Source organism: Salvia miltiorrhiza, chromosome 2 (genome assembly GCF_028751815.1).
Source record: "Salvia miltiorrhiza cultivar Shanhuang (shh) chromosome 2, IMPLAD_Smil_shh, whole genome shotgun sequence".
Taxonomy (NCBI): Eukaryota; Viridiplantae; Streptophyta; class Magnoliopsida; order Lamiales; family Lamiaceae; genus Salvia; species Salvia miltiorrhiza.
The window spans coordinates 70,910,080-70,918,879 of NC_080388.1; positions in this window are offsets into that span (position 1 = coordinate 70,910,080).

The window sequence follows — 8,800 nt, forward strand, 5'->3', positions numbered from 1 at the left end:
TCACTCTAAGTCAAAAAGTGACTATTTTATCGTTATAGCTATTTTTCTTTATCTTTACAAAAAAAATGGCTATTTTTTAATATATTAACTCAATTGATTTAACTACGAGTTATTCTAAGTACAATTATTTGTTTCGAATTCATCGCTGAAAATAATTAAATAAATATCCATATATGTATATTCTTTATATTGTAACTAACTCTCGTCACACATGGGAGTTTTCAACAGAAAAGGGTACAATTTAACCAACTTTTTTGAGAGTTGGTATAGGAATTAGCCTAATATGAGCGAGTTAGGTCTAAAATAATGTCATATTCATATACCATGCCTTCCACATATACCGATACATATAGTCACGTCACGTTCAAATTATTGGAGGCAAAAAGATATAATGTATTAATTTTATTTTTTAAATGAAATACCAACTAATATATGTACGTGTTATTATATTACGTAAGTATATAATCAAGTCCAATGTTGAAAGTTCACTCCTCTATTTTCAAAGTGTAGGGTTGATTTATTTAATTTTTACTTTAGTTCTAGGGCGTGTTCCTTCGTTAATAAATTTATCATGGAAAAATAAAAATTAATAAAAAAATCTTTTTAAATTACTTCTTTCTTTTTTCATTTTCTACAAAACATAATTAATCTACCATTTCTCATTGCTCATTTTTTTTTGTGTGTGTGACAATATTATCTAAATTTTTAAAGAGAAAATGAGAAATGAGAAACGATAAAAGTCTCTTTTACTATAAAAGTTAGTTTTATTATTTATATTTTTAATGATAAATTTATCGATGAAAAAAACACATCATTAGATGATAATGACTAGAAAGTAAGTTGTACACATTAGCTGTGGCGCAGAACATGCATGGTACTGTTTTAGCCAACCACGTTAAAAATGTAAATGTTTTTCTGCTATTGGAATTTTCGTGTAATACATGTTCATTGTCTGTCAATTTTTTGTGAAAAATTTATTAATTTTATTTTGGTTACTCTCTCTCTCTCTCTCTCTCTCTCTCTCTGTAAACTCTTGAAAAGATTAATCGAAAGTGGATCACAAATTAAGGCCGCTGCTTCACCTCTCTTTTTTTTCGACTTCCACTAAAACGACGTCAACCAGAAAAAAATAAAAATAAAAATAAACAACTAAAAAATAACCGACGTAAATATTGAGCCCATAATTTCCCACCGACTGTCGATGGATTAGCGTCTGAATAAATACAAATGAGATATTTTCACCGTCTTGAGAAGGAATCAAATTCATATTCAATATCATTATTACATATTTTTCATGTCCATAAAAAAAAATCCTCTTTATCATTTTGACATATCCATACAAATTATTCTTTTTTTTTTTTAATTTTTACCAATATCCCACCTCTTATTATTTTTAATATATCTGTTTATTTACTATTTTTATTGCATGATGCATCTTTTATTTACTCACAATATAATTAATTATCATTATTAATTTTATATTTAATTTTCTCTACTCACAATATATTCAACTATTTTTTATCAAAACAAGTATCGTCCCTTTTTATTTTATTTTTATGGACAGATAGATTACACAATTGTCATTAAATATTATTTAAAATATGTATATATAATATATATCATGGTGAAACGCAGGGGTGTCACACAAAAATTAAATCTCCTATGATAATACAGTGCAATTCAATTGATTGATAAAACTTTTCACTTCCTCTCCAATTATTGGGTTGGGTTTTGAGTTACCATTGAAGAAGAATGAAGAATATATAATTGATCATTGTTTTTTTTTAAAATCTTATAGTTAAAAAAATCTCTATCATCTCTCATCTTTTTTTAATAAATGCAATTCCATAACTGAAATATTATGGGTTCGAATTTCACCACTCTCATGAGTCAATAATCACGTTTATGATGTATTTTTAGTTCAATTTTGCACCTCACGGGCACATAAAATTTCCTAGGGTCATATATTATGATTATCCTATTATAGACTTCATAGGTTTTTCCTCAACTTCACTGAATTATTTGTTTTATTTTATTAAACAAATATTTTGTTGAGAGTCACGGGTTCAATATATAGTTTCCCATGTACGTATTATTGATCGCCCAGATTTATTATCGTATTTAAATACATATATTTATGTGAGGCTGAGCTATACTTTAATTGCACTTTAATAAATAGCACCAGAATATAAATATCACTGGCTACGACACGACTACGAGGGAGCATAGTGTAGTCAACCGTCAACGAAGTAATGAGTTAAAAGAATAAATATTTTATTGCAGAATTTCTGCATGCAATCATTTTATTTGCCAGTTTTGATCGCAATTCATTGAAAATTCATATCAATGTATCAAAAGTCACGACCTACCATTTTAAATTTTATCTAGCAATCTTTGTTACGAATCTTAAAAATTAATCATGTGGGTGTATCAATAGTATAGTATATTATTTCTAGTTCCTTCTGGGGCAGTAACATTAATTATTGTTCATGATGAAGTTAACTATAATTGTTAGCTACTAGAACATAAATATATATACTTTTAGAAACTCTCTTTTAATTTGCTATAGACAATAGTAGTTACAACATGTGACAGTATTTTGAAAAGGGCAATGTTATAAAATTTATGAACTAAAATTAGAGTATGTACAAAATTGAATACTCTCTCCGTCTACCAATTCGTGTCCTAATTTATATTTTGGTCCGTCTACCAATTCGTGCCCTACTCATTTTTAGTAACTATTTCCTTAACAAATAAGTGCTCGTTTGGTTCAAGTAGAGGAATGGAAAATGAATGGAATTAAATAAAGGAGTGAAATGGTAACATTAATAACCATTACTTATATTGAGTGTTTGGTTTAAGAAATCAATAGTAAGGGATTCCATTTCTTTTGTTTTCCCTTTATTTTGATGGATAACAAATTGGGTGATTTGATTACCCTTAAGTAGGGTAATGACTAACTCATTATCCAAATCAAACAATAAGTATTGAATTCAACTAATTGAATCAATTTCCAACCTCGAAAAACATTCAACTAAACATGGGCTAATTAATCACTTATTTTTAAAATCGTGCCTCTTTCTCAACTCAATAAATAAACAATGCATTTTTTCGTAAAAACTGTGTCCCTTCCCCTAGGACGTAGCATTACTAAAGTTCTTTACTAAATTTAATGTAATCTATAGTATTGGAGGGGACGTAGCATTACTAAAGTTCTTTACTAAATTTAATGTAAACTATAGTATTTCCAAAATTTAATTTGTCGGCCTACAATCTTTCCCATTCCGAATGTGCAGTGTTGATAATAAGTTGTATATTTGTGTACGTTACTATTAATAAAATAAGAATAAGTTGACTATTATTGCACATGCTAGATGTTTTCATTAGTGATTCAAGTTGGGTAGTATTTCGCCTCTATACTTTGTTTTTATTGAATCAATCGTTCTCCTACACTAGTTGGTCTAATTATATCAACAAATTAGATATGTATGCTAATAATGCTACTTCGTTTTCAAGGGCTTGTTTAGCTATTCGCTTTCAAGGGTCGTTTGTTTGTTTCTTTTTCCTTTTTTTATTTCTCTCTTTAATAAAATCGCATTTTAATAAGATATGCGCATGTATGTTGCTTCTTGCTATGATGGTAACGTCGAAGAGACGTTAAAAATTGTCTCACATTTGTTACTTATAATAGAGATTTCTTAAATGATTATAAAATCTAATTAGTATATATTTTTCATAATTAGGCAAGAAAATTAATTCTTATAATTAATCCCATCCAAATAAATTAAGCTAAATTCTAGTATGTAATTAAGACATCGGTTGCAAATATATACAAATAAATGTCTCTCTCTCTCTCTCTCTCTCTCTCTCTCTCTCTCTCTCTCTATATATATATATATATATATATATATATATATACAAAGTTTTCCCCGAAAATAAGCTTAATTAACAACTTCCCTAGATGAGGTAGATCAAAGGTTTTTGACATAGTTTATTTGGAAGAATTTATAAGTTAGTATTACATTTTAAGATGTTTTTATTTTATAGCTTATACATTTTGGAAATAAAATGCTAGGGTTCTTGGATTGATTGGCGGCTTAAAGATGTTTTTTCTTTCAATGTCATAAGATGTTCTTTTAAAGGAAATAGTATTACTCATAATAATATTGTGATTACATTGACTACAATTATAAAGGGTTTTGGAGGATGCTTAGCTCTTAATTATAAGCTTTGTATAATAATTTGTAAGCTTTCTTTAAAGCATCAATTAAGCTATTTCAAAATGCTTGATTTCAGAAAAAGATGCTAGCATTTATAAGGGGTATCCGAACCCTTTCTTTCTTTTTATGAAAAAACCTTTAATTGATTATAACTTTTATCATTATCATAGTTACTTCTATTGACATTTTTTTTAGAGATGTTATTGACATTTTAAGAACTCAACATCCAAACAATACAAAAATTACCTTTAATTATTATGAATTTGTAATTAATGAGGAGTGTAGAATGGAAGTTTTGAGATGAGCTACTCTGATGATACTGGAATCAAGATAAAAAAGGTGTAGACCGATATATCCAATTTATTTTTGGTAAGTTTTTCACTCATAATAAAGTAGAACTCCAATTCTACTCATAATACATTCAACAGTTTTATTAAAAATCGTGTCATTTAAAAGTAAATACTTTTTATAAGGATTAAGGGAGTATAAATTATGGAGTATAAAGCATTCATAGTTCATTTAACAAGAGATTATCAATCTCATAATATAATTTCTGTATCTTGAATTTTAAAATGAAGATAAATACACATTTTGAACTTGAATAACACCGACTTCAATTTCTCTCAAAAAAAAAAAAAAAAAAACACTGAATTCATTAGGACACGTGAAACGGGTACATGACAATGACACAATTCATTATTGCACTTTAGTTTCTCTTAAACTATGTATTCTCCATCAATGTATTACGTATGCTCATTGGACTAAAGCGACTAATTCACATGGCAAATATATATATATATATATATATATATATATATATATATATATATATATATATGGGCGCGCTCCAGTGAGACCCTCTATTTTTCGTAAAACACCGAGGACAATAAATAAGATATATAATACTAATGAACAAGACGTATATCTAACGAACAAGATGTATATACTGATAAAAAATAAAATTAAAAAAAATGGTAATGAATAAGACATATATACTGATAAACAAGACAATACATAATAATGAACAATGCAGTCATTGACGTAGCCAGAGGGGGGGCAGTGGGGGCACTGGGCCCCCCTGGAAATTTCAAAAAACACTAGGGGTATTTTAGTAATTTTATATTTAATATTAAATAAATACATAAATATTCTTATTTTAGTAATAATCCCAATTTTTCTCTACGTGTAGGAGATAAGTTATTGAACGATTGTAAAACTAGTGTTTTAAGGGTGCGTTTACTTTGGTTGAAAAAAAAATTATTGGAAAATGATAGATAAGAAAAGGTGAGATTTTTTTTTTTTTTTTTTTATCATATGTTGTGCTAGAGATGAAAAGATGATAAAATGTTGAAAAATATTTTCACACCCATACCGTAGAATAAGATTATCTAATACTGGAGAGAAAATGAGTGAAAATGGGATGCCCGATAAAATATTTTACACTGGCCAGAGAAAAATTTCTATCATAATAAACATGTGAAAATGGTGAAAAATGGATGAAAATATATTTTTTCTCTGTTTTTCCATCAAAATAAGTGTATTTGGTAATAAAATGAATAAGTGATTAGATGCTTTTTGCTTATATTTATTCCATATTAGAAAATTGAAATAAATTTAGTTGGGATGGTCCAAAAACGAACATTGATTAAATTAGTTGGGACGAAGAGAGTATTTGGCCCCCCTAGCTAAAAAGTCTGGCTACGTCACTGAATGCAGTATATACTGATGAATAAAAAATTTTAAATATTCTGCTCCCTCCAGGATTCGAACCCTTGAAAAAAAAATTCTCCCTCCAGAAACAATATCAGCCATAGGATTGATAAAATAAACGCACCAGATCGTGCTCTAGATCTCACTAAAATTAAGGGGTCTCATTGGAGCGGCCCCCTATATATATATATATATATAGGGAGAGGTTCAAGAAAAAACCATAAATAAAAGAAGACCGGAGAACCATTTTCAGTCATTCGATCATCAAGATCTACGGTGGATGCATCATCTTGTTGGATGAATGCAGATCCTGGGTTCGAATCCTGAAAGGAGCATTTTTTTTATTTTTTTAGTGCATTAATTTTAACAGCGAATGCATTAATTTTTACAGTGGATGCATTAGATTTGATGGTTCTCCCGTTGTCACAAATAATGTAGTTCTCTCTAGAACCACAACATATATATATATATATATATATATATATATATATATATATAGTCATTCAATCATTAAAATTCACGATGAATGCATCGTTATAGTAGATAGAATGCAATATATGCATTCGAATCTTGAAGGTGTTGCATTTATGATTCATTTGTCAAGACGATGCATCCATCGTGAATCTTAATGATCGGAAGGATTCGAACCCAAGTGCTTCATTCATCTATCAAGACAATGCATTCATCGTGATTTTTAATAATCGAATTACTGAAAATGATTCTTCGTTCTTATCTTCAGGATTCAAACCCAGATGCTGCATTTGTAAAACCCTAATATAATTAAAGTGTTAGATATAAATTTAAAGAACTATTTAATGTGAAAAATCATAAATTAAGTAATTTTGATTATTTTAAAACCATTTTCAAAAGAGATAAATTAAATAGAATACTCAAATAAAACTTGAATTTAAAAGTACAAAGTCATAACATAAACACAACATAATAATATTATGACTTAAATAAGTCGAACGTGATATGGAAATAGTTTGGATCCAAAACTTAAGCTAGATAAATATTAGATGTTATACTAAGTTCAAAAGAACGTCTTTTTTATTGAAAGATGATTTGACGTGCCCATTCACCCTCCACGGTCTCCATCATCAATTATCTAAAATATTTGTAAAGTACTAGATGAGCAATATAAAATATACTCAATATGGGATATCATGTAATAACTGTTCAAGTTAATAAAATAGTTATACATACCATCACAATATTTATTTAGCACGGTAGCATACCAATGACCTTTACATCCTGAACCCATTCAACGAGCCCTTGACGATTATGATTGCAACCTTAACTTTTACATTTAATTTGCATTGTGGCATACTAAGGATTGTGACGTCCTAGATCCATTCAGCAGACCCCTAGCTATACATAATTTAACTCACACATGGTAAACACATAATGTTAAAATGATTAACAATTAATCACATTATGTATTTAAATAAATTTCAATTCAAAAATTTGCACTTGGTAGCTAACTTGAGTAATTCAATTCAAAAGTTACGTCATAATCGCACCGCACCTAGTCAGATAAATTTAAATAACAAAATCTAATTGCCTAATGAAACTTAACAATTTATTCTATAAGATCATTAAGATCATTCAAATAAATGGCCTAGTTAATAAGAAATACTATATATATATATATATATATATATTCTTATGGAAATTTAATTCTAAACTTAATTAATAATGTAAGCTCAAATATTTAAATATATTAAAAGTAGATATTCAACCCATTAGTGGAATAACCTTAAGTCCAGAATTTTGAACTCAGTAAATGACTTTAAAACTGGATCCAATAGCTAAATAAAATTAAACCTATCAGTTTAATTAATTAGGGTCCAAAGGTTGGCCCAAACCTTTGATCCCATATCTTATTTAAAAGTAGACACACACACACACAAATCAGCACACGCGCACAAAAAGAACACACACACACAGAACATAAATCACACGCACACAGCACAGGCACCGTCCCATTGAGTAGCGTTATTTTAACAAAATTTATTCGAATAAAAAAATTAAATATTTAAAAATAATAATTTATTTAAAATTTTTGGTTCAAATTTTAAAAGAATTTAGTTAATTTTATTATTTTATCCGCATTGTAGATTTTTTTTGTAATTTATTAACATGTATTTTAATTTTTATAGTTTTTTTAATAGTTTTTGTACTTTAAAAATAATAAAAATTAAAAAGCTTATTAAAAAATTACAAAAAAACTATATTGTGGAGAAAACAATAAACCTAACTATTTTTTTTTTAAATTTAAATTTATTTATTTATTTATTATATTTTTTTTGTAGTTCAGGATGACATGATTTTCAAATGATAGGATGTAACGTTCTTATATGTCATTATGCTCAATTTGTTGGCTTTCAAGGAGGAAGGACGAAGAAGAAAATTTTTAATATCATTTGGCAGTGTGTTTGTTCGAGCATTTGGAGAGCTATAAATGATGCTATTTTTAACGGGATCAAACTAGAGGCGTAAAGCACTGTGAAAAGAGTTCAATTTAGATCATGAAAGTTAATTCATTCTTTTTCTATTTTTCTTTTGCTCATTCCCTTCATGATTGGTGCTCTAGTCCGATTGTATGCATTCCGTCTATTTTTAAATAAGGCGATTTTTTGTAATAGAATTATGGTGTAAGAGCATCTCCAGCCCTTGGCGCTTAGGGGTGGCGCTAAGGTGGGGACCACCAATTAGCGCCACCCCTCTCCAATGTATTAACGCTTAAAGTGACGTTAAAATCTCTATTTCCAATTAATCTCATTTTTTACTCTTTTTAATTTAGATTTCAAGGCTTCTTATCAGTGTAAGAAAATATCCAAATCCCCTGTCGCCCAACTCGGATCCTC